Consider the following 27,276-nt stretch of genomic DNA (forward strand, 5'->3'; position numbering starts at 1 on the left):
GGGTGAATTATTCTCCCTGACTTCAAGCTCTAGTACAAAGCCACAGTAATCAATACAATATGATACTGGCACAAGAAGAGATCCACAGACCAAGCAACAGACTACAGAGCACAGATATAAACAAAAGCATATATGATCAATTAATATATTTAATATATGATAAAGGAGCCATGGACATACAATGGGGAAATGAGAGCCTCTTCAACAGCTGGTGCTGGCAAAACTGGACAGCTACATGTAAGAGAATGAAACTGGATCATTGTCAACCCTGTACACAAAAGTAAACTCAAAATGGATCAAAGATCTGAATCTAGGTCATGAAACCACAAAACTCTTATAAAAAAACTTAGGCAAAAATCTCTTGAACATAAACAAGAACAACTTCCTCATGAACATATTTCCCTGGGAAAGGGAAACAAAAGAAAAAATGAACAAGTGGGACTATATTAAATTAAAAACCTCTGTACAGCAAAGGACACAATCAATAAAACAAAAAGACATAGTATGGTAGAATATATTCATAAACTACATGTCCAGTAAGGGGTTGACATCCAAATTATATAAAGAGCTCACACACCTCAACAAAAAGCAAATACTCAAATAGCAAATACTCAAATTAAACAATGGGAAGAGGAGCTAAACAGACACTTCTCCAAAGAAGAAATTCAGATGGCCCAGAGGCACATGAAAATTTGCTCCACATCATTAATCATCAGAGAAATGCAAATTAAAACCACAATAAGATGTCACCTCACACCAGTTAGAATGGCCAATATCCAAAAGACAAACAACAATGAATGTTGGCGAGGATGTGGAGAAAGGGGAACCATCATCCACTGCTGGTGGGAATGTAAACTATTTCAACCATTGTGGAAAGCAGTATGGAGATGATTCCTCAAAAAATTAAAAATAGAAATACCATTTGACCCAGGAATTTCACTCTTAGGAATTTACCCGAAGAATGCAGGTGTCCAGTTTGGAAAAGACATCTGCACCCCTATGCCTATTGTAGCAATACTTACAATAGCCAAAATATAGAAGCAACCTAAGTGTCCATCAGTAGATGAATGTACAAAGATGTGGTACATATGCACAAGGGAATATTTTTCAGCCATAAGAGGACAGCAAGTCCTACCATTTGCAATAACATGGATGGACTAGAGGGTATTTTGCTCAGTGAAATGAATCAGGTGGGGAAAGACAAGTACTAAATGATTTCACTCATCTGTGGCATATAAGAACAAAGAAAAAACTAAAGGAACAAAACAGCAGCAGACTCACAGAACCCAAGAATGCACTAACATTTACCAAAGGGAAAGGGATTGAGGAGGATGGGTAGGAAGGGAGGTATAAGAGGGAAAAGGGGCATTATGATCAGCACATATAATGTAGGGGTGTGGACACAGGGAACACAGTATAACACAGAGAAGACAAGCAGTGATTCTATAGCATCTTACTATGTTGATGGACAGTGACCTTAATGGGGTATGTGGTGGGGACTTGACAATAGGGGAGTCTAGTAATGATAATGTTGTTCATGTAATTGGACATTAATGATAGAAAATAGAAAATAAAAAATATAGGGATAACAGATAAAGAAAAAAAACAAGACCCCTCTATATGCTTCCTAGAGGAGACTAACTTCAAACCCAAGGACATAGACTGACTAAAAGTGAAGGGATGGAGGAAGCTATCCCATGCAAATAAAGGGATAAGAAAGCAGGATGAGCAGTACTTGTATCAGACAAATTGATGTCAAAATAAAAAAAGTAACAAGAGAAAAAGAAGGACATTACATAATGGTAAAGTGGTCAGTACAGCAAGAGGATATAAACATGATAAATATCTATGCCCCCAGTATAGGAGCACCTAAGTATGTGAAACTAATACTAACAAAATTAAAGGGGATCATAGAATGCAACACATTCATTTTAGGAGACATTAGCACACCATGCACATCAACAGACACATCAACCAAACAGAAAGTAAGGAGACAGAAAAACTAAACAGAACATTAGATCAGATGGCCTTAACAGATATCTATGGAACATTCCCCCACAAGCAACAGGATAGACATTTTTCTCAAGTGTATGTGGAACACTCTCCAGAATAGACCACATAGTAGGCCAGAAAAATAGTCTCAGTAAATTAAAAAAGATTGAACTTGTGACAGGCAGCTTCTCAGACCACAATGTGATGAAACTAGAAATAAATTACACAAAGAATAAAAAAACACCTACAAACACATGCAGGCTACACAACATTCTTCTAAAAAAATCAATGGATCAATGAACAAGTTAAAACAGTAGTCAAGTAATAGAGAGAGACAAATGAAAACAAAAACACAGCAGCCCAAAACCTGTTGGATGCAGCAAAGGCAGTTCTAAGTGGAAAGTACCCAGGAATACAGGTCTGCCCAAAGAAACAAGGACAATCCCAAAAAACAGTCTATAAATCACATTTAAAGAAACTGCAAACACAACACATAAAGCCCAAAGTCAGCAGAAGCAGGGACATAATAAGGATCAGAGAAGAAATAAATAAAAGAGAGACAAATAAAACAATAGAGAAAAACAATGAAACCAGGAGCTGGTTCCTTGAGAAAATGGACAAAATAGATAAACCCCTAGCCAGACTTATCAATAAAAAAGGGAATGTACACTCATGAACAGAAAGAGAAACATGGAAGGAATAATCACAAGGGATACCACAGTAATACAAAGAATTATTAGGTAATACTATGAAAAATTATATGCCAGTAAATTGCAGAATGGAGATGAAGTGGACAACTTCCTAGAAAAACACAACCTTCAAGACTGACCCAGGAAGAAACTGAAAATCTGAAAAGACCAGTTATCATTAATGAAATTGAATTGGTAATCAAAAAGTCCTCCCAAACAAATACCTGTGTCCAGATGGCTTCACCGCTGAATTCTACCAAACATGTAAAGAAAAGCTAATATCCATTCTTTGTTAAGTGTTCTAAAAAGTAGAAGAGAAGGGAACACTTCCAAACTCATTCTCTAAGGTCAGCATCACTAATACCAAAAGCAAAGATACCACAGAAAAAGAAAACTATAGACCAATATCCTTGATGAACATAGATGAAAAAATCCTCAACAAAATATTAGGAACCCAAATTCAAAAATACATCAAATAGGACATCTATCATGACTGAGTGGGATTTATTCCAGGGATGCAAGGATGGTACAATATTTGTAAATCAATTAATATCATAGACCAAATTTCAAAAAAACCAAAAAAGCACACAATCACCTCAATAGATTGTGAGAAAACATTTGACAAAACTCAACACACACTCATGATTTAAAAAACTTTCAATAAAATGGGCATAGAAGGTACGTACCTCAGCATAATAATGGCCATATACATCAAACTCACAGCCAACATCTTACTTAATAGCAAAAAGCTGAAAGCTTTTCCTCTCGGATCAGGCACAAGGTAAGGATGCCCACTCTCACCACTTTTATTCAACATATTACTGGAGGTCCTAGCCATGGCAATCAGACAATCCAAAGGAAGAATCCATATACATAAGGAAGATTTTAAACTCGCACTATTTGTAGATGACTTTATATTATGCATAGAAAACCTTAAAAATCCACCAAAAATTGATTGGAATTAATAACTGGATTCAGCAATGTTGCAGGATACAAAATTAACACATAGAAATCTGTTGCACTCCTATACACTAATAACAAAGTAGTAGAAATCTATATCTATAATCCATAAGGAAGAATTTAAACTCTCACTATTTGTAGATGACTTTATATTATGAATAGAAAACCCTAAATAATCCACCAAAAATCTATTGGAATTAATAACTGGATTAAGCAATGTTGCAGGATACAAAATTAACACACAGAAATCTGTTGCACTCCTATACACTAATAACAAAGTAGTAGGAAGAGAAATCAGGAAAACAACTTCATTTACAATGGCATCAAAACGAATAAAATACCTGGAAATAAACCTAAGCAAGGAGGTGAAAGACATATTTTCTGAAAACCATAAGACACTAATGAGACAAATTAAAGAATACACCAATAAATGGAAATCTATCCCATGTTCATGGATAGGAAGAATTAATATTGTCAAAATGGCCCTCCCACACAAAGCAATTTACATATTCAACACAATCCCTATCAGAATACCTACAGCATTCCTCAATGAACTAGAACAAATAGTTCTAAAATTCATATGGAACCACAAACGTGTCTGAGTAACCAAAGCAATCCTGAGAAAAAAACAAAGCGTAGATGGGTTATGCTCCCTGACTTCAAACTCAACCACAAAGACACAGTAATCAAAACAGTTTGGTACTGGCACAAAAACAGGCCCATAGACCAGTGGAACAGAATAGAGAGGCCTGATGTAAACCCATGCATATATGGTCAATTAAACATGACAAAGGAGAAATGAATATACAGTGAGGAAAAGACAGCCTCTTCAAGAAGTGGTGTTGGCATAACTGGACAGCTACATGTAAGAGAATGAAACTGGATTACAGTCAAACTCCTTACACAAAAGTAAACATGAAATGGATCAAAGATATGAATGTAAGTCATGAAACCATCAAACTCATAGAAAAAAACATAGGCAAAAATCTCTTGAATATAAACATGACCAACTCTTTCCAGGACACAAACTCCTCAAAAAAGGGAAACAAAATAAAATGAACAAGTGAAACTACATCATACAAAAAACTTCAGTACAGCAAAGGACACCATCAGCAGAAAAGGCATCCTACAGTGTGGGTGAATATATTTGTAAATGACATATCCGATAAGGGTTGACATCCAAAATACATAAAGAACTCATATACACCAACACCCCGAAATGAAGGTGATTAAAAATGGATAGAGGACCTGAACAGACACTTCCCTTGAGAAAAAATATAGATGACCAGCAGGCAGAAGAAAAGATGCTCCACATTGCTAATCATCAAGGAAATGCAAATTCAAACCGCAATGAGCTTTCACCTCACCAGTTAGTATGACAACTATCCAAAAGACATGAGACAACAAATGCTGAAGAGGATGAGGAGAAATGGGAATCCTGCCACACTGTTGGTGGGAATGTAAATTGGTGCAACTATTGTGGAAAGTACTATGGGGGTTCCTAAAAATACTAAAAACAGAAATACCATTTGATCAAGTAATTCCCCTTCTAGGAACTTAACCAAAGAAAATAAAATCCCTGATTTGTAAATAGATATCATAAGCACCCCTCTTTATCACCACACTAGTTGCAATAGCCAATATATGGAAGCAACGTAAGTGCCTATCAACAGATGAATGGATTAAGAAGAGGGGGCACATAAACACAATGGAATGTAATTCAGCCATAAAAAAGAAAAGAAGTTCTGCCCTTTGCAACATGATTCTAGCAGGTATTATGCTCACTGAAAGAAGCTAGGTGGGGAAAGGCAAATATATGATTTCACTAATTTTTGGAATATAAAAACAAATCAAAACAGAAGGAACAAAATAGCAGGAGACTCATAGACTGAGAAGTGACTTGTGGTTACCAAAGGGGAGGAGTTGGGGCAAGGGAGAGGGATATAGGGGCAATGTAATTAGCAATCACAGTGTAAGTTGGTCACGGGGATAGTGGTACAGCATGGACAATATAGTCAATGATTTTGTAACATCTTTCTACATTGACAGTAACACTAGAGGAGGTATGGAGGACTTGATAATGTGGGCAACTGTTAAAATACTGTGATGTACAACTGAAAGCAACATAAGATTGTATATTAACAATACATTAAAAAAGGGAAAAGCAAATAATGGCTTTTAAATAAACTATAAAAATCCAGGTTAAGAAGCCTGAAGTCTCACTTCAATTAAATGCAAAATTACCTGTATGAGGTTCTGAATTATAAAACTGGATGGGATTAAAGTAACTAAATTTTTGCTGAGAAACAAATGGTAATTATTCAACTCACTTCAAACTTCCTCTGGTTTCCATACTAGCTCTGTAGACCTAGAGCACAAGGATACAGTTGCCCAAGACAGAAAAGCTGGCACTACGTCCTGCTAATTCTGTCATACAATTATCTCTTGATTTTCTTTTGTCTTATTGAACATCATGGGGACCGCCTTACTTTGGGCCACCATCATTTCCTGCCAGACAATTTCGGAAGTGTCCTACATATTTATTTGGTCTATTATCTGTCACTATACTCCAGAGCAGGGATTCTTAACCATTTTTGTATCACAGGACCCTTTGGCAGTCTGATGAAGCTTGTAGAGTTATTTTCAGAAAGGTTTTAAATGCATGAAAAAAGGACACAGAGTTACAAAGAAAACCAATTATACTGTAACATAGTTATCAACGTATTTTCTTAAAAAATGTGTGCTACATTTACATGGGATTCTTAACACAGTTCTACTTGTGGGTCGAATAAACTACTTGATATCAAAGAAGTCATGAGTGTATAAATATTTTGAAACATCTCCATCAACTGCAGCATGATATGAAACCATCTTTGATTTCTGTTAGTGACAGTAATAGTTACTGCTGATTCCACTTATAGTTGTTGCCTACATTTGTAAATAAATAAAGTGCTAAATGAGAGAGTTTGATGAAAATGAAGTTATCAGTTTTCCCCATTCAAGTTTTTGTACCCTACAAATTTTATACCATTTATGGACCTCAGGTTAAAAACCTTTACTTAATCTATTGGAGCAAAAATGGGTGGGCTGACTACAAAGATACAGAGAGGTTTTTCATTTTAAAGAGGGGAGAAGAAAAAGCTGAGATGAAATCATTAACATCCAATACGCACACCCTAATTCCTGTACGTTTTGCCAAAACGGGCTACAAAGTCAGTTTGGGCTTCCAAGTAGCCAGGGAAACGGTTCTGTACCGAAGTTTCCCAGCTTTGCTGTTGATTGGCAACCTCTTTCCTGAAGACCCACGCCATCCCTCGATTTACTGTGCCCACCTAATCCAGCCCCAGCCGACCTCTCCTGCTTCCTCCAAGGCCACTGTCCCTTCCCGTCCCGCACCGCCCAGCCAGGTGGAAACTACTCCTTAGAGTCTAGAAAAGACAGCAGGTTTCCTGCCAGCACACGGGCATTCCCGGGCCCACTCCCGGGCGCCCCACCTCCTCAACCCAGTACCAAGGTCCCTTGGGCTCCAACGTGACGTCTGCCCAGCCCCAGGCGGTTAGGCCCGTGCACCCTGCGCCCTCGTCTTCCCGCGGAGCTCCTACTTTAGCATTTAATCACAGCTCTCTGCCTCACCCAAGAAGCCAAGTGGCCCTGGCACACTCACGAGTCCTGAGGGACACACTTAGCGGAAGTGGTGCGAAGTGCATTCCGTTTCGCACAAGGGAACTTGGTTTCCCAGGACCCCACGAGACCGTACGCGGAGGGGAAGGTCCCGCCAGGAGGAGGTGGGTGGCGCATGACGTCACCGCAAGCCCCGCCCTTGTCAGTGCCTTCTAAACGCGTCCTTGGGCCGGCTTCTTCCCTCTCCCTCTTTCTCGGCCACCGTGGAGTCGCTTGTAGATTTTGTTCCTCCCCATGGCAAGTCCATCCGTTGCCATCGGCTCCGGGGTGGCTCCCCGAGACCTGAGTCTCCACGAGCTCGCCGGCGCCGTTCACGGCGTCAAGGTGCGGGAGGCTTTTTAAGGCTTTATGCAGAGAAGAGAGAGTTTGGCGTCCGCTGCAATCCGCGGGCCTTGCGGGAGGCTAGCGAATGATCGGACACCAGGGGATGGGCGGGCTGCGCTAACGCCCGAGGCCCCTCGCGGGCACTTCTTGGTCCCCGGCCGCCGCCCAGGCGGGCAGGGGTTCCCGCTTGCCTTCTCCCTTCTCTTGGAGACATCTGATTCCGTTATAGGGAGAGAAGTCTGTGGGGGCTTGGAGGGACACCCCGGAAATCGTGACCCGACTACGGGCTGCCCGCGACATGCCCGTTGAGAAGGGAGTGTAGGCTGCTGGTTTGAGGAATTTCTTTACTTGGTGGCTAGGAGCATATAGCACATTATGAATTTAAAAGGATCTGTTAGCCCTTTGTTAGGGGATTTGAGAGTCACCCTGTGTAGGAAGGGCCTGGAAAGAGGGATGCTGTGGTGTGAGTCTATATGACATAACAGCATTCTTCCATAAGTGCTAGTTGTGCGGTCACTTGGGATTACCTGTCATAGTTCTCTGAGAACTTAAAATTGTATAGGTTTCTAGGTACGGAGAGGATCAGTATCTGGTGTTGTATACTTTTATTACTTGACAAAATTTATGATGACTACCGCGAGCTGAAAGAGAGGGTTGTAGTCTATGCCTCATTTATGGTGGTCCCTACTATTATGCAAGGGCATATTGGGCCACACTGGCCAAGCTTTAGACCAGCACTAATGCCTTTTCTACGGATTGTCCTGCAAACTGGGGATGGGAGGTGGTTCAGGTTGGGCTTAGATCACCCACGTTCTTAGTGAAAGCCAAAAGATATAACAGGAAATTGGGAAAGTCGTCCTGGAAAAAGTGACATTTTAAATAGAATTAATACCAAAATAATCAGTGAATTAGAATAGATCTACCAAATGTCAGGGACTTTGTGTTAATTTCAATTACTTTGAAAAGTAGGTGTGTGTTTTACAAAGCAGTGCACTGAGACTTGGTGACTTGCAAGTAAGTGATTGTCCTAGTAAAAGCTGTGCTCTTTCACTGAAAACCAAGTTATACCCATCTTTAATATTTGGTCCTCTAAGTTCTTCAGTGACAGCAGGGAAGACTGGCACGTGCCCTAACCTTTGGCGCAGAGAGGAGGCACCTGGGTTTGAGTCTCAGCTCTACACATTAATACTTTGATTTGGGGCAGGTTACTTCTCTGACTACTGATTATTTGAACAACGGGAATTACAGTACATGCCTTCAGAGAAGCAAAGGGAGTGATGGGTTTAGCATTGAAAGAGTTGTTTTTGGTGTATATGAAGCATTCAAATGTTTGTGCGTTGAAGGAGTTCTGAGTTTGAAGCATTTGAGCAAGCTTTGGTGTTTCGATCTAAGTTGATTGTACGTCCTTCCCAGTCTTCTCACAAGACTTTCAGGATCAAGTGATTCCTGGCCAAGAAACAAAGGCAGAATAGCCCCATTGCTCTGTGGATTCAGATGAAAACTGGTAATAAAATCCTGTAAGGACCATGTGCTTGCTTTTTGTTAAATTTAAGATTACCTTTGGGTATCAGTATGCAATTGAAAGATACACACAATCCAGTTTATCCTGTACTACTATTCAAAATTTTTGTTTAATGTACTTCTGGGTTTCTGGACAGCATGCACCCAACCAGCTGGGCTTAGGGACAGACAGTCCTCCAGTATTTGTTAATTTCCTAGTTGTCCTCAGTGCGGGCCAGAGCATAAGGTGGATGACTGTCTTGTTACCCCCGTGGGGAAGATGATGTTGCTCACACAGTGCATCTTTGAAGTGTTTTATCTTTTCTACAGATTTGAATATTGCCCTGTCTTTCAGATGAATTGATGGTTTTGGAAGAGAGAAGTTACTATAATTGCTACGAAGGATTCCCTATGTCATCTAGGTTAACTCCAGGCAAAGCTAGTCCTAAAACTCAGATTTCCTGCATGCCGTTCAGCCCCAGTGCTGTTTGAAAAACAGGTAGGCCTTGAGACAGGTCTCAGGGAAGAAAGCTAAGCATCAGAAATCAGTGATACTTGCCCAAGGTTACACAGTGTTACACAGTTTTCACAACTTCCTTCGATTTAAAATGAAGCATTTCCTGGACCTCTCAATTAACTGAGCCCATAAGACCACAAAGGAGAAGGGTACATAAAACTATTGTGAAAGTTCTTAATTTGTCAGTATTTTAAAACTGACACGGTAATGTGGGCCTAGCAAGTGTGCCCCTCTTGCTAGGTGGTAAAGACTTTGATATTTGGGAGTGCAACATTGTGAAGCTAGTAAAGAACTCTGATTTGATTATATGGCAAATCTAAGTGGAGTTAGTTTGCTGACGGGAAGACTAAGGTGTGAACTGTCCGAGCTAAAATTGAGTGCCCATTTCCTAAATTCATTCAGCTTGTTAGACAGACATGTGCAAATTGCCACCCACTATAGTATGATAGGCCAGTTAATCGCTTCCTTCGGTTAATTGTGTGCTAGATTCTGGTCTTTATTATTTATATTTATATGTGTAGGGGGTCTCTCACTGTTTCAGTTATAGCTAGATTTTAAAACCTATGGTGTTGCCATCATTCAATACTGCAAAGAGCATTGAGGTACTTCACTTGAAGTGGTTTGGCAGCTCAGCCCTTCTACAAGTTTGATGAATTTCTGTTGAGAGCCTCTGACATCCATCATAAATCACAATGAACATCATTTTCTTGTCAGGTCCCCATTCAATGATGGTGGGATCTGCCTTTAAAGGGTCTTTTGAGGAGAAAGAAACATACATATATAAATCTCAGTGCCTAGCTCAGTACAGGGTGCTTGCAATCTATTGCTTAAATGGGTCTCCTAGACCTAGGAAGTTTTTTTTTATTTAGATTTATATACTCTTGGCCCAGAGAATTAGAAAAGTGGAATGATTTTTCTATTGCCTCAGCTGTTTTCCAACTTTTAAAATGTATTTAAAGCAGGTTGCAATTACAGCGCTTCATTTTGTGGAAGTACTGACATTAATGATTTTGCCTTTATGGGGGTAAAATCGTGACAGATTGATATGGACAATTCTGAGATGGCCTTGGCTCTGCAAATTGCTTGCTTTGGTATTGAAATGATGAGGTGTTAGTCTGTTGTAAAACTTGGGCAGTAGCTTTTGTGTATGTATGGCTCACTATGTGGAAATTACTGTTTTTAATGTTTAGAAAGAAGGGGGTTCAAAATAAATGTGCCTATTTCTGGATCTGCCCCAGGTTTGTTGAATCAAAAGTGGGTGAGTACATTTGGAAGGGACAGTGCTTCCCCACTACCCCTGTCTTGATTAAGAACTAGAGGGTTTCCTTAGCCTGGAATCATTTTGACAGGTAAAAATTTGGTATGTGTAGTTTTTAAGCACCACTAGGAAATCATTTTTTATTCTACACAAAGGGCTCCAAACTTGTTAAACGAAGGAAATCAGGACCCCTTTGCCTTTCAAGGATCTTATGGTACTTAAAAGGCAAAGTTTGTGGTGACTGAATGCAGCAAAATTGACGTCACACTGCTTGTGTAACTTGTGGTTTCCTTCGCTGTAGGTACACTCAAGAGGAGACATTGGAGAAGAACCAAGCTGGGTCTATAAGGAGTCACACGTAAGATGGCACACATATTTATGCTGTATCAAAGTCACATGCACTTACGAATTTGCTGTAAACATTGCTACCATTTATGTAATTGGGTGTGTTTTATGAGGGAAGTGATTTTTATGCCTCTGCACTCGTCTATTAATTCAGTAATAAATATGTGAAACCTTTTGCCTGAACTGCTTTTTTATTCTTTTACATGAAGTACTAAATTCCCTCTTCTCCTAGATTTAACCCAGTGCTGGCCAATAGAACTTCCTGCAATGATAGAAAAATCTCCTGACTACCAAGTACTTGAAGTATGGCTAGTGTGAGTAAGGAACTGATTTTTAAAAATTTTAATTGTGATTATTTATTAGCTCCATGTGGCTAATGGTACTTAAACCTTCTGTTGTGGGAGGTGCATATATGTGCCACCCTTGTAAATTGAGGTTAGCATGTTCTTTAAGTAACCTCTTTATATGCTTTCTATAATTCCAGTCCTCAATAAATAGGAATCAGCTGATCCCAGGGGTTGGTAAACTGGTATCCTGTTTCTGTACAGCCTGTGAACTAAGTTTCTGCATTTTTTAAATCGTTGAAATAAATCAATAGAATGTTTTGACAAATTCAAATTTACTTGGCATTTATGTGCCACCCACTACTGTAAGTACTTGGGATTAATTGATGAGTAGGCAAATGGTATATGAGGCTGTTTTATTCCCTCCTATACAACAAAAGTGGTATAGTGTATAGCAGTAATAAAAGAACTCCTTTAGGGTTCCTGGACCCAATTCCAGTGCATTTACCAGGGGACTTCCTCCCCAACACAACACCAAACAATACTCAAACACCAGTAGGGTGTCTAAGAACTCAATTCTGACACTATGTGCCTGGAGACCACCAGATTCCTTAAGGGCTCTATCCCACAAGACTACCTACCATCCCAGACTCCAGAAGCAGGTTGCAAGCCCCAGGCGTGTTCCCTGTGCTTCTGAACTAATGGCTACAGATGGGAGGTTCCCATGACCTCCCACTAGGTTCAATTAATTTGCTAGAGTGCCTCACAGAACTCAGGAAAACATGTTTAGCAGTTTAATAAAGGATACAAGTGAACAGCCAGGTGAAGAGATACATAGGGCAAGTCCCAATTAAAGGAGCTTCTATCCTTGTGGAGCTTGGGGCCTGGTTCCTCTGGCAGGTGGATGCATTATGACTCCCAGACCATGGAAGCTCTCCAGATGGAGAAGCAGGATACAAGAGAGTGATAAGCTCTTTTCAGGGTTTTTTGTAAGAGCTTCATTGTGTAGTCATGATTGGCAAAATTATTGGCCACTGAGTGAACCTCCAGCCACCCAGGCTCCCAATCCCCACCATTGGGTGGCATCCAAAAGTGTTTCATGAACATGACAAGACACCCATTTCACCTTTAAGACTGCAGTTTTCTCATGGTGTGTGTGGGGTCACTGGAAAGACAGTATAGCTCAAGACAAATAGGGACTCTGGGGTATCTTACTACACTGATGGACAGTGACTACACTGGGGAATGGGGCAGGGAGGATTTGATAATAAGGGTGAATGTAATAACCACATGGTTTTTCTTGTGAATCCTTCATAAGAGAGTATATGAATGATACCTTAAAAATATATGCTCACAAAAGAAAAAAAGACTGCAGTGTTCTCAGAAACTGGATGAAGACCAAACATACCTGGGATGTACATACCTGGTCATCTGAATGACCAAATATATATTTCTTACACAGAGGCTAATAGCCCAATACAGAAGCTGTAACAAATGCCTGGAAAACATGGAAAAGAACAAAAATTACCAAATTGCCTGTGGAATTAAAATGAAACCTGCAGCAAAGGAAAGAGGAATCAAGTTTGGTGGGCACTCCACAGCCAGTTTGTAGGGAGCATGGGCTGGATGTAGCTGAGAAGTCAAGTTACAGGCAATGTCAGGTGCTGTGAGTCATGTGTGGCAAGTTGGAGTGGGGTAGGCTTGCAGAGCTCTGGAGTCCCTAACCTACAATCACACTAGAAGGCTCAGCTGCAGGATACCGACTAACCACCCTAGGAACCTGGGAGCTCCCAACGGATATCTGGAACAGATCTCAACTTCCTTTACAAGTCCCTAGATTTCAAATACATTCTTGTACTGTGATAGTGTTGCCTTTGCATTCAAAGACAGCTGCCAGTGTAAACAGCAGTTGGTAAATGTTAATATGCTACAAATATCACTCATGTCCAAAGCAGAGAGACTGGATACATTTAATGGGCAGGCAAGTGATGGGGAGCTTGCGGTATTGGAGCATTAGAAGTACCCCAGCCTCACTAGTCAGAGTAGGTTGGGACAGGGTCAAGGTCACGCTAAGGGCAGAGAGCTTTCTCGACAGACCCAAGTAGGTTAGAATTGGGAACAAAAGGGGAAGTGACATGGACTCAGGGTTGGCCATGTACAAGGGGTTTTCTTGTGAGCCTGAGGGTTGGGCACAGGTTTCTGGTTCCAGAGGCCCCTTGCTAGCTTGTATACTTGTCACTATTTGTTTCCTGACCAGTGGAGCACTGGTTTGATGCTTCCTGAGGGAGAAATGGGGGCTTTGAGATGTTTAAGTTTTACCTTTACCCACAAAACATACAGCAGCAGATTGTCAGCCTTGTGCTGTGTCATGTGTCACCCATGGTGATAACTGCCCATTCCTTGATGGCCTACTGAGGAGCCAGCAGCAGCCAAGGGAGGGTTAAGAATTGGCAGTTTGGAGTATGATGGGACTGCACAGTCTGGGTTCAAATCTGCCATTCATTCACTAGCGCTAAACCTCAGTGTCCTCATCTGCAATGTGGGGCTGACGGGCCCTCCCCAAGAGTGCTGAGAGGATGAAATGTAAGAACACACTGAAGCCCTTGGCCCAGTGCCTGACCAGCAAAAGCAGGAACGGGAGTGAGCAGGACTGAAGTTTTGGTGTAGATCCTTCCAAAGCAGATGGGCCAAGTATTGGATGAAGTTAAAATGAGACAGAGACCAAAGATAGTGGGAAGGGACAGGTCTTCATGGGAGAAGTCAGAGCAGGCACTGAGTTGGTGCTCAACATCAGCTGCTAGAGAGATGCCAGTTCCCTTCCAGTTGGCAGGATTTTCATTTGGAGGTGTAGAGTAACCCCTCAAGGCCCTGGAAAGAAGGCAGGGAGACATGAGAGTCAAAATCCTGGATTTGCACTCACGTCGGGTTGAATCCCTGCTCCATCATCACTGATCCAGCTGTGGGAACTTGCTCTCTTAAGAGAATGCTTCAAAATCATAATACCTGGTTACCTCAGCTTTGTCAGGATTGAGTGGTAATATCTGAAAGAGTCAGTTCTACAAGATACTGTGTTTCACAGATGAAAAAAGTTTATGCACCCCCTCATTTCTCTTAATAGCAACTACCAATTTGAGTGTTTAACATAATAGGTAGCTGATGTTTGCAGGAAGGGCAGTGAGAAACAATCTGAATGTCTGAACAGGAGTAGATTTTTTAAATTCTTGGAAATAACAGGGTGAAATAGCCATTTACACTAACCTGATGATGTTACATTCCAGAGACTCGAACATCAAGCCCCTGTACTTGCAAAGCACCTGTGGGTGTTCAGGGAGCAGAGGCTCTGTTCATCACCTGTGTGTCGGAGTGGAGGTGGCAAACCCTCATCAGAGAAAACTAACCTCGCCGAATTAAGTAAATGGTCTGGGATAGTCACTCTTCATCAGGAGTGATTTTGTGCCTTAAGGCACATTCAGCAATGTCTGGAGACATCTTTGGTTGCACCAGTTGTGGGGAAGGAAGTGCCACTGGCAGCATCCTACGGTGCGGTGCACAGGACAGTCCTTCACAACCAAGAATTACCATCTCAAAAGATCAGTGGTGCCAAGATTGAGAAACCCCAAAACTGAACTTCTTGAGATACAGATCTGCTCACCACAGCACTCCCCTCTTCCTCCACTTCACAGTACTCTCTGGATAAATCTTAAAATGGCCCAAAAGAGCATGACATAGCTCCTACCCCTGTTCACTCACCTATGCCAGATCCAGCTACACTGGTCTCTCTGTCTCTCAGCATACCAAGCTCCACCCTGCCTTAGAGCCTTCCCACATGATATTCCCTGGACCTGGACCTGGAATGTTCTCTGTGCCTGGTGACCTCCCATTCATCTTTAAGTTGTCAATCCACTTCTTGCTTCCACAGGGAGACCATCCCTGGCTGCCTCTCATTTCCCTTAATCCAGTTAGGTCCCTCTACTTAGGAATTCTAAAATCACACTGTAAGTTTCCTTCACAATTGTAACTATCAAGGTACATGTGTGCTTAATTAATTCTCTTCCTCCGTGATGACTGTGGACTCACAAGGAAAGGGATGGGTTTGTCTGGCTCACTGCTGACTGTTCTCACCTAACACAGCAACTGGCACAAAGGAAGTGCTCAATAAATAAGTTGGTTGGATGGCTGAATGAATGAATGAAAGGGGGGTGGACAAGTAAGTGAGCAAGAACAGAATGTGTTCCTTACCATGTGTAATACAAGGAGTGAAGGAATAATGACTTGCCTGGAGAGTCAGGGAAGGCCTCCTCCAGATTCACAAGGAGGCTGACTGTGTGGTGTGTGTGTGTGTGTGTGTGTGTGTGTGTGTGTGTGTGTGTGTGTGTGTGTGTGTGTGTGTGTGTGTGTGTGTGTGTGTGTGTGTGTGTGTGTGTGAGTGGGTAGGTAGCTGGAGTTTAAGGTACTAGGGAAAGGATAAGGACAGTCAGGCAGCTCATGAAATCTCAGGCATGCCATGAGTTGGGAATGGCACTGTTCCCACTGCTCACCCTGTATAGGACAGCCTCCTTCACCACACTGGGGGGCTGCCACCCACACTTTTAAGTACAATCACTGCTGAAGCTGCTGATGGAAACAGGCAGGAGCAGCAGGACAGGACTTGTTTTTCAGCCTGACTCTAAATGAGACTGTTCTCTTCATTAATTTGAATTATTTACATTCCAGCAGGGCTGAAAATGCCAATGGTTTTGGAGATATTTAATAGACACAAAGATGCACATAATAATGGTAGTGAGGGAAATGATAGAAGAACACACCAAAAATATCAAACACCAGCAGCATACTCCAGGCCAGGGTAATCTAGAAGTAAAGAAAAACAGAAAGTTTAAAAGTGAACACTCCTTCCTCTTTAAAAAAAAAAATCCCCCTTCTTATCAATACTAGAATGATAGGCTTTAAAACAATTCTATTGAAAAATACATACAGGAAGGTGTACTTTCTTACAAGTACAGCTCAATGAATTTTCACAGGGTGAATCCAGTTGTGTCGCCACCACCCACATCAGGAAACAAACGATCAGCTTTCCAGAATCCCCTCCTTGGGCCCCCTTCCACACACCATCTCTCCCCAGCATAACCACTATTGTAACATCTAACAGCATGGATTAGCCTTGCCTGCTTTTACATTTTCTATTAATGGAATAACTAACTTCTCATGTCTCTCTTGCTTCCTGTACTTGCTCTTGCTCATCATCACAAGGTGTTAGCTGCTACGTGCAATCGTGGATACTGGGTTTCATTGCTGTGTATTGTGTTAACCTTAAAACTATCAGTTATTTTACCAGGAAAGATTGGTTTATTGGGAACTAGTAGAGGATTGCAATTCAGAACATGCAAGTAATGGCAAAACCATAGGAAGCCAGAGAACAAAGGAAAAGAATGTTCTTTTATAGAAGAAAGGGGGGGGGGCTGAGTTAGAAGGAGGGGTTGTAAACAAAAAGTCCATTGGGGTAATAAGTGAGGAAAATGGCTTTTAATTGGCTGAGCTGTGACAGTACCCCACTTGTTGGGCTTTTACCAGGCAAGGGAAAACCTTTCTCCCTCCTGCTGGGGTAGGAGTACAGGAATTTTCCCGCAGGGAAAGACAGGTACAGTCTCTTCCGGTTGGGGTCCGCAATCAACAGTGAGTGGCAAGGTGTGAGAGCTCCCCCTTCTGGCCTTCTGACTTCATTGTTTTAAAGCATTTTTAAAAAAATTGTAGTTGATAAACAATATTATATTGCTTTCAATTATAAAACGTAGTGATTCGACAGTAATCTACATTATTAAATTTTTACACCAACTATTTTATTTACTACCTAACAACATAGAATGGTGTGACAGAATTATTGGCTATATTCTCTATGCTCTACTTTCATCCCCCTGACTAATTTATATATATTATATAAATCTCCTAATTCTTGATTGAGTTCCAACAGTATAGATCCAGTCAAATTTGTTGTTTTAATGAATGCACAGGCCAGCTTAGATATCTCTTTCTTCATTCCAATGACAAGTCCAGGAACTGGTGGGATGAATGCAGCTACAACTGCAGCATTGCCTGGGTCTTTGTTGAGGGTTTTTGATGATCATCTTCTGGTATGACTCTTCCAGAGAATGCTGATGTTGGAAGTTCTTCTTCATATTGTATCTTAGTTCATTTTCTGGGTAGCTAAATTGGGCTTTGATCCTCTGTATAAACACAAACAGACCCTTTGCCCACACTTTGATATGCCCTTTATATCATTGTGCACAACTCATTTGAGGACACCACACAGGAACTGCTTATTTTTTTTTAAGAGAAAGGAATATTATCAGAAAAGTGTACATCCATAGCCGATCATCTTTACAGTTAGTTTTATCCTATCAGGGAGTAATCCCCCTTCTCTTCCTTTCTTTTTTTTTTTTACCTTTAATATACACTTACAAGAAGAATATTATGTTTCCTAGGCTCTCCCCTATACCAGGTCCCCCCTATAAACACCTTTACAGTCACTGTCCGTCAGCATAGCAAAATGTTATAGAATCATCACTTGTCTTCTCTGTGTTGTACAGCCCTCACCTTTCTTCCACTCCCCATGCATGCTAATCTTAATACCCCTCTTCTTCACCCCCCATCGCCCCCTACCCACCCATACTTCCCAGTCCCTTTCCCTTTGGTACCTGTTAGTCCATTCTTGGGTTCTATGATTCCACTTCTGTTTTGTTCCTTCAGATTTTCCTTTGTTTTTATACTCCACAGATGAGTGAAATCATTAGGCATTTCTCTTTCTCTGCTTGGCTTATTTCACTGAGCATAATACCTTTCAGTCCATCCATGTTGCTGCAAATGGTAGGATTTGCCCTCTTATGGGTGAGTAGTATTGCAGTCTGTGTATGAAACACATCATCTTTATCCCTTCATCTACCGATGGACATTTAGCTTGCTTCCAGTTCTTGGCTATTGTAAATAGTGCTGCTATAAACATAGGGGTGCATCTGTCTTTCTCAAACTTGATTGCTGTGTTATTAGGGTAAATTCCTAGGACTGGAATTCCTGGGTCAAATCGTAAGTCTGTTTTTAGCATTTTGATGAACCTCCATACTGCTTTCCACAATGGTTGAACTAATTTACATTCCCACCAGCAGTGTAGGAGGGTTCCCCTTTCTCCACAGCCTCGCCAACATTTGTTGTTGTTTGTCTTTTGAATGGCAGCCATCCTTACTGGTGTGAGGTGATACTTCATTGTAGTTTTAATTTGCATTTCTCTGATAATTAATGATGTGGAGCATCTTTTCATGTGTCTGTTGGCCATCTGTATTTCTTTTTTGGAGAACTGTCTGTTCAGTTCTTCTGCACATTTCTTAATTGGATTATTTGTTTTTTGTTTGATGAGGCATGTGAGTTCTTTATATAATTGGACGTCAAACCTTTATCGGATCTGTCATTTCCAAATATATTCTCCCATACTGTAAGGTTCCTTTTTGTTCTATTGTTGGTGTCTTTTGCTGTACGGAAGCTTTTCAGCTTAATATACTCCCACTTGTTCATTTTTGCTGTTGTTTTCTTTGCCCAGGGAGATATGTTCAAGAAGAGGACACTCATGTTTATGTCTAAGAGGTTTTTGCCTATGTTTTTTTCCAAGAGTTTAATGGTTTCATGACATACATTCAGGACTTTGATCCATTTTGAATTTACTTTTGTATATGGGGTTAGACAATGGTCCAGTTTCATTCTCCTACATGTAGCTGTCCAGTTTTGCCAGCACCTCTGTTGAGGAGACTGTTGTTTCGCCATTGTATGTCCATGGCTCCTTTATCAAATATTAATTGAGCATATATGTTTGGGTTAATGTCTGGAGTCTCTAGTCTGTTCCCCTGGTCCTTGGCTCTGTTCTTGTGCCAGTACCAAATTGTCTTGATTACTATGGCCTTATAGTAGAGCTTGAAGTTGGGAGTGAGATGCCCCCTACTTTATTCTTCTTTCTCAGGATTGCTTTGGCTATTCGGGGTCTTTGGTGTTTCCATATGAATTTTTGAATTATTTGCTCCAGTTCACTGAAGAATGTTGCTGGTAATTTGACAGGGGTTGCATTAAATCTGTATATTGCTTTGGGCAGGATGGCCGTTTTGATAATATTAATTCTTCCTAGCCACGAGCATGGGATGAGTTTCCATTTGTTAGTGTCCCCTTTAATTTATCTTAAGAGTGACTTGTAGTTTTCAGAGTATACATCATTCACTTCTTTGTTTACATTTATTCCTTGGTATTTTATTCTCTTTGATGCAATTGTGAATGGAGTTGAATTCCTGATTTCTCTTTATATTTGTTCATTGTTAGTGTATAGGAAAGCTATAGATTTCTGTGTGTTAATTTTGTGCCCTGCAACTTTGCTGTATTCTGATATCAGTTCTAGTAGTTTTCGTGTGGAGTCTTTAGGGTTTTTGTTGTAATATCATGTCATCTGCAAGTAGTGAGAGTTTAACCTCTTTACCAATCTTGATTCCTTGTATTTCTTTGTTTTGTGTGATTGCCGTGGCTAGGACCTCCAGTACTATGTTAAATAGCAGTGGGGAGAGTGGGCATCCCTGTCTGGTTCCCGATCTCAGAGGAAAAGCTTTCCGCTTCTCGCTGTTCAGTAAAATTTTGGCTGTGGGTTTGTCATATATGACCTTTATTATGTTGAGGAACTTGCCCTCTATCCCCATTTTGCTGAGTTTTTTCATGAATGGATGTTTAATTTTGTCAAATGCTTTTTCAGCATCTATGGAGATGATCATGTGGTTTATGTCTTACTTTTTGTTGATGTGGTGGATGATGTTGATGGATTTTCGAATGTTCTACCATCCTTGCATCCCTGGGATGAATCCCACTTGGTCATGGTGTATGATCCTTTTGATACACTTTTGAATTCGGTTTGCTAATATTTTATTAATTATTTTTGCATTTACATTCATCAGGGATATTGGTCTGTAATTTTTTTTTTTTTTTTTGGTGGGGTCTTTGTCTAGTTTTGGCATTAGGGTGATGTTAGCTTCATAGAAAGAGTTTGGGAGTATTCCCTCCTCTTCTATTTTTTGAAAAACTTTAAGGAGAACGGGTATTATGTCTTCTCTGTGTGTCTGATATAATTCCGAGGTAAATCCGTCTGGCCCGGGTGCTTTGTTCTTGGGTAGTTTTTTGATTACCATTTCAATTTCTTTGCTCGTAATTTGTTCGTTTAACTTTTGTGTTTCTGCCTTGGTCAGTGTTGGAAGATGGTATTTTTCTAGGAAGTTGTGCATTTCTTCTAGGTTTTCCAGCTTGTTGGCATATAGGTTTTCATAGTAGTCTTTAATAGTTCTTTGTATTTCTGTGGAGTCTGTCATGATTTTTCCATTCTCATTTCTGATTCTGTTGATTTGTGTTGATTATATTTTCTCTTAATAAGTTTGACTAGAGGCTTATCTATTTTGTTTCTTTTCTCAACGAACCAGCTCTTGGTTTCAGTGATTTTTGCTATTGTTTTATTCTTCTCAATTTTGTTTATTTCTTCTCTAATTTTTATTATGTCCCTCCTTCTGTTGACTTTAGGCCTCATTTGTTCTTCTTTTTCCAATTTTGATAATTGTAATGTTAGACTATTTGTGATTGTTCTTCCTTCTTCAAGTGTACCTGGATCGCTATATACTTTCCTCTTAGGACTGCTTTTGCTGCGTCCCTCAGAATTTGGGGCTTTGTGTTGTTGTCATTTGTTTCTATATATTTCTTGTTCTCTATTTTAATTTGTTCGTTGATCCATTGATTATTTAGGAACATGTTTTTAAGCATCCATGTGTTTGTGAATCTTTTTGTTTTCTTTGTAGAATTTATTTCTACTTTTATACCTTTGTGGTCTGAAAAATTTGTTAGTAGAATTTCAATATTTTGGATTTTGCTGAGGCTCTTTTTGTGGGCTAGTATGTGGTCTATTCTGGAGAATGTTCTATGTGCACTTGAGAAGAATGTATATCCTGTTGCTTTTGGATGTAGAGTTCTATAGATGTGTATTAGGTCCATCTGTTCTAGTGTGTTGTTCAGTGCCTGTGTGTCCTTACTTATTTTATGCCCAACAGTTCTATCCTTTGCCATGAGTGGTGTGTTGAAGTCTCCTAAAATGAATGCATTGCAATCTATTTCCCCCTTTAGTTCTGTTAGTATTTGTTTCACATATGCTGGTGCTCCTTTTTTGGGCACATATATATTTAGAATGGTTATATCCTCTTGTTAGACTGAGCCCTTCACCATTATGTAGTGTCCTTCTTTATCTCTTGTTACTTTCTTTGTTTTGAAGTCTATTTTATCTACTAGTACTACAACCCCTGATTTCTTCTTGCTATTGTTTGCCTGAAATATGTTTTTCCATCCCTTGACTTTTAGTCTGTACATGTCTTTGGGTTTGAGGTGAGTTTCTTGTAAGCAGCATATAGATGGGTCTTGCTTTTTTATCCATTCTATTACTCTGTATCTTTTGATTGGTGCACTCAGTTAATTTACATTTAGGGTGACTATTGGAAGATATGTACTTATTGCCATTGCAAGCTTTAAATTCTTGGTTACCAAAGGTTGAAGGTTAGCCTCTTTAGTATCTTACCACCTATCTTAGCTCGCTTACTGAGCTGCTATATACACTGTCTGGAAATTCTTTTCTTCTCTCCCTTCTTATTCCTCCTCCTCCATTCTTCATATGTTGGGAGTTCTGTTCTGTGCTCCCATCTAGAGCAGTCCCTGTAAGATGCCCTGTAGACGTGGTTTGTGGGAAGCAAATTCCCTCAGCTTTTGCTTGTCTGGGAATTGTTTAATCCTGCCATCATATTTAAATGGTAGTCATGCTGGATACAGTTTCCTTGTTTCAAGTCCCTTCTGTTTCATTGCATGAAATATATCATGCCATTTTCTTTTGGCCTGTAGGGTTTCTGTTGAGAAGTCTGATGTTAGCGTTATGAGTTTTCCTTTATAGATGTCTTTTTTCTCTCTAGCTGCCTTTAAAACTCTTTCCTTGTCCTTGATCTTTGCCATTTTAATTATTATGTGTCCTGGTGTTGTCTGCCTTGGACCCTTTCTGTTGGGTGTTCTGTGTATTTCCATGGTCTGTTCTATTATTTCCTCTCCCAGTTTGGGGAAGTTTTCAGCAATTATTTATTCCAAGATACTTTCCACACCCTTTCCTCTTTCTTCTTCTTCTGGTACCCCTATCATATGGATATTGTTCCTTTTGGGTTGGTCACACAGTTCTCTTAATATTGTTTCATTCCTGAAGATCCTTTTATCTCCCTCTATGTCAGCTTCTATGCATTCCTGTTCTCTGGTTTCAATTCCATCAATGGCCTCTTGCATCTTATCTATTCTGCTTAAAAATCCTTCCAAAGTTTGTTTCATTTCTGTGATCTCCTGTCTGGCATCTGTGATCTCACTCTGGACTTCATCCCATTTCTCTTGCATATTTCTCTGCATCTCTGTAGGCATGTTTATGATTTTGAATTCTCTGTCAGGAAGACTGGTTAGGAGTGTCTCCTTCTCTGGTGTCTCTGTGATCTTGGCTTGCATGTATTTTTGTCTTTTCATGGTGATAGAAATAGTTTGCAGAGCTGGGAAAAGTGACGGCTGGAACAACTTCCCTTCTTGTTGGTTTGTGGCCTTCCTTTCCTGGGAGTACAGCGACCTCTAGTGGCTTGTGCTGGGTAACTGCATGCAGACAGGGCTTCTGCTTCCTGCCTGGCTGCTATGGAGTTCATCCTTATTGTTGCTATGGACATGGCCTAGCATGGGCTGCTGCTCCAAAGTGGTGGAGCTGTGTTGGATGGGGAGCACCCCAGAGGCTATTTATCTCCATAAGGGGCCTCAATCCTCCCTGCAGCCCAGGGGATTAGAGTGCCCAGAGATCCCCAGATTCCGTACCTCTGGACTAAGTGTCCTGCCCTGACCATTTAAAAGTTCCAGAAAGCATCCGCCAATACAAAACAATGACTAGACACACACACACACACACACACACACACACACACAAATGGCCACTCGTTTTTTTTTATTCTCTGGTGCCAGCCTAGGGCAGCCACTCACTGGATTTGCTGCCCTGTTTCCCTAGTATTGGGGTCCCTGTCTCTTTACGACTTCCAAAAAGCACTCACCACAACAAAACAACAACAAGAACAAAAAGATGGCCACTCACTTTTCTTTTGTCCTCCAGTGCCAGCCTCCATTACCCACTCACTATTCTTGCAGCCCTGTTTCCCTAGTATCCAGGGCCCCACACATGCACTGTGTCTGTGCTCTGGTCTGGATGACTGGGGCTGGGTGTCCAGCAGTCCTGGGCTCCTTCTCCCTCCTGCTCAGACCTCTCTTCTCCCTCCAGGAACTGGGGGAAGGGGCACTCGGGATCCGCCGGGTGGGGTTTGTATCTTACTCCCTTTGCAAGGCGCTGGGTTCTCGCAGGTCTTGATGTGGTCTGGATGTTGTCCTGTGTCTTCTGGTCTTTATTCTAGGAAAAGTTGTCTGTTACATTTTCATAGATGTATGTGGTTTTGGGAGGAGATTTCTGCTGCTCTACTCACGCCGCCATCCTGGTTCCACCCCTGCTTTTTATTTTTTTAAAGCAGGAAATTTAATACAGGCTTTCAGAGATATCTCATGGAACCCAGGGATGGGGCAGCCAGACTCCAAGAAGAACCACAACCAGGGCCTTGAAAGCCATTGAGAAGTCAGACAGCCTTCTCTCCCTCTAGGATTTTTCTTTTGGCTGCTTTCTGAAAGTCCACTTTACTTTCATCCCTCTTGGAAGACCTGTTTCCTCTGCTTCTTTCAGAGCAAGACCAAACATGGCATCATCTTTGTCCTAGAGAAAAATGGGCAGGAATCTTTCAATCCCAACAGCAAGATCATAAAAAGGTAAGTCTGACTGACCAAGTCAAGACTCAGTTAACTATAGCTCAGAGGGCAGGGTATAACCATGAATTCCCTATGGGTAGGCTTGTGCCCAGAGTGAACAGTAGGGACTGAGCTGACATTCCAGAGAGCATCTACTCCAGTGGCCCTCTGAGCTAGGAACAAGAAACCTGTATGCTAGTCCTGGTGTTTCCTTAAGAAATCTCTACCTCTCTGGGCCTTTGTCCTCTTAGTTGCCTCTCTGCACGCAGGGCTGTCTTTAGGCTTTATGGTGAATTTTGTTTAAGTTTGCTTTTCTGTGAGTATTTTCAGAGGCTTCCAAGAATACTGACATGTGGAAAAGATGCCACATCAAGTAAACAAGAGATAATCCTCAATTAAATTAGACAATCCTGTGAGCTGTGGGATTTGAAAAAGAGATACCCCTTTGAACTAAGATCAAAATATTGGATTTAGGCCACAGGCCTATTAGGAATTCAAACTAGAATCAAATGTTAATTCTGTCTGTAGGCTCAGAGATGAGTCCCATGTTCTAATCTGGAGCCATTTGTTCTGGAAGACCTTGTTGACTACTTTATGTATTACAGCCTGACCCCTGCCTTTCTGAGTTTTTACTGAAACATGTATTTTGATGGGTTCCAAGCAGCACAGGTTAGATGTTACTTTTCCTTTTTTTTGTATGTTATATGTATTTTTTAAATTAAGGTATCATTAATATACAATCTTATGTTGGGTTCTAATGTACATCACTGTGCTTCAACAGTCTTTGTGATCAACTTATATTGTGATTGAAAATTATTGTGCAACTATCACACAGCTACCCTGGGCACCCATCCAAACCTCTCTGCCTCGGTATGCTCCCAGAGTGTTCTGCCTTTCCATGGTATCCAGCACCACTAGTCACCAGAAGGCAATGTAATATGGGCTTGTGCTCCCCAAGCAGGTCTCCAGGGCCCAATGCTCAGCCCTCCTGGGCTCCTACCCCCTGCCCATTCTGTTCCCCTTTCTCCTGCCTGTAAGCTTGTGTGGGGAAGGGGTTGGGCCCCACTCAGCCTTGGCTGTGCAACTTTACCCTTTTTCTGTGATCTTCTCTTCTTATTCAGGTATAGGTGTTCTATTCTGCAGTCCTGAGGTTGTTTTCAGGTTTAGTTGCATTTGCTATATTTTCTTTTTTCCTGTGTTTTTGGGAGGAGGTTTCCACCTTGTTATCCTATACTGTCATTTTTTTCTGGAAGTCCCAGTAGAGGTAACTTTGTTTTTTATTACCAATTCATTATTGTGGTGTGGTTAAAAACATTTGAAAAATAGAAACAATAGGGGAAACTGAATACAGTGTAAACAGGTGTACTCTGTACTATTCTTGCAAATTTTCTGTAAGTCTTAACTATTCAAAAGTAAAACATTTATTGAAAAATAAGGTAACCACCCAAACACCTAAGTACGTTTTTAAAGAGGAGAGTTTTGTTTACAAATCAGTAAAAGATTTTGAGCTTCACTAATGATGTCTACATCATAAACCCCCACTTAAGGTCGTGTATACACTGGTTGGTTCCCCATTGTTGGACAGAGAAAATGTACTATTTGTAGGCTGTCCAGGCTTAGCATAAACACTTGTGTAGGTACTTTGGTTAAGTGCATGGGGACAGCAGAGTAACATGGAAATCTCAACAGAGCTTTGGAGCTAGGAAAGGTCGGGGATTACATTGCAGATCTTTCAGTTATTAGCTGGGTGATGTTAGGGCTGTTAATTAACCACCCTGAGTATGTGTGAAATGGGGGCTAATAATTTGGTGGTATAGACTTGCTGTGACAATTAAAATAGATGATGAGTCGAAGTGGCTGGTCTAACAGCAAAAATAGTTCCTGGTTAATTGTTGGGAATTAGTGAATGGTAGCAATTCATCTTTAAGATTTCCTGGTGCAAACCTGTAACTGATTTTTTTCTTCTTTTCTTTGTTGCTTCCTCCCCTCTTTCCTCTCTTCCTCCTTCCTTCCTGCCGTTCTTTCCTTCTTTATTTTTTGACCAGATTGGGGAAGGGATGCAGTTTCTGTTTCAGCAGGTAGTTAACAGAAAACTCACACTGGTGTAGATATTTAGATGAAAACTGAAAACTGGGAATGAATCAACAAAACTGCTATAACACTCCATAGTTTATAGAGGAAGTGGAAGTCTGGAGCCCAGTACTATTCTTAGGAAACAGTGAAGAGTCCTGAAAGGAAAGGAGCGACACACAGCAGCAATTCACTGGAAAATTTCTCTTTATTAGGGAAAGGTGCTGGGTTATATAGGAAGGGGAATGGGGTGATTGTGGTGTTACTTCTACTGGGCTGGTGGCTATTGGTGCTGGGATTGGGAGAGGGGCGAGAGGTGATTGGGCTTCAGGTAGTGCCGGCGGGAACCGAGGACCCCAAAGAGAAGCCAGAAGTTCGCCATATTACTGGTGGGGGCCCTTCAAGTCCCAAGATGAGAATGTTTATGTCCAAATAGAACAGTCAAGAATAACATTCATTCATTTAATAAATATTTATAGAATATCTGTGCCAAGCAATGTGCTGGCTTCTGGGGATAAGGTGGTAAATTGGTTAGACTGGATGCTGTCCTAAGGTCTCTCGCAGACTGGTCCAGTGGCCACACATGTACACCCCAGCAAGTTATTTCACTTAATAATTGTGTGTGATACATACTTATATTTTTATTTTTGTCTATTTCATTAAAAATGGATTTCAAGACCCACTAATAATGTTACATCTGCAATTTGAAAAACACTGATCTAGTCAGGGAGATAGATACCTAGACAATTCATTAGTATAAAGTATCAT

General features: G+C 40.8%; 1 non-coding gene and 1 pseudogene across 1 annotated transcript; both read left to right on the forward strand.

Annotated features, from left to right (window-relative positions):
- The first annotated feature begins 7,944 nt into the window (after positions 1-7,944).
- On the forward strand, positions 7,945-11,345 carry LOC140847584 (large ribosomal subunit protein eL39-like; annotated as a pseudogene).
- LOC140847589 (small nucleolar RNA SNORA69) lies at positions 10,619-10,718 on the forward strand. The gene has a single exon (XR_012127628.1). It is a non-coding gene; the product is annotated as a small nucleolar RNA SNORA69 (small nucleolar RNA).
- Positions 11,346-27,276: the final 15,931 nt, after the last annotated feature.

Source organism: Manis javanica, chromosome Y, assembly GCF_040802235.1.
Source record: "Manis javanica isolate MJ-LG chromosome Y, MJ_LKY, whole genome shotgun sequence".
Lineage (NCBI taxonomy): Eukaryota > Metazoa > Chordata > Mammalia > Pholidota > Manidae > Manis > Manis javanica.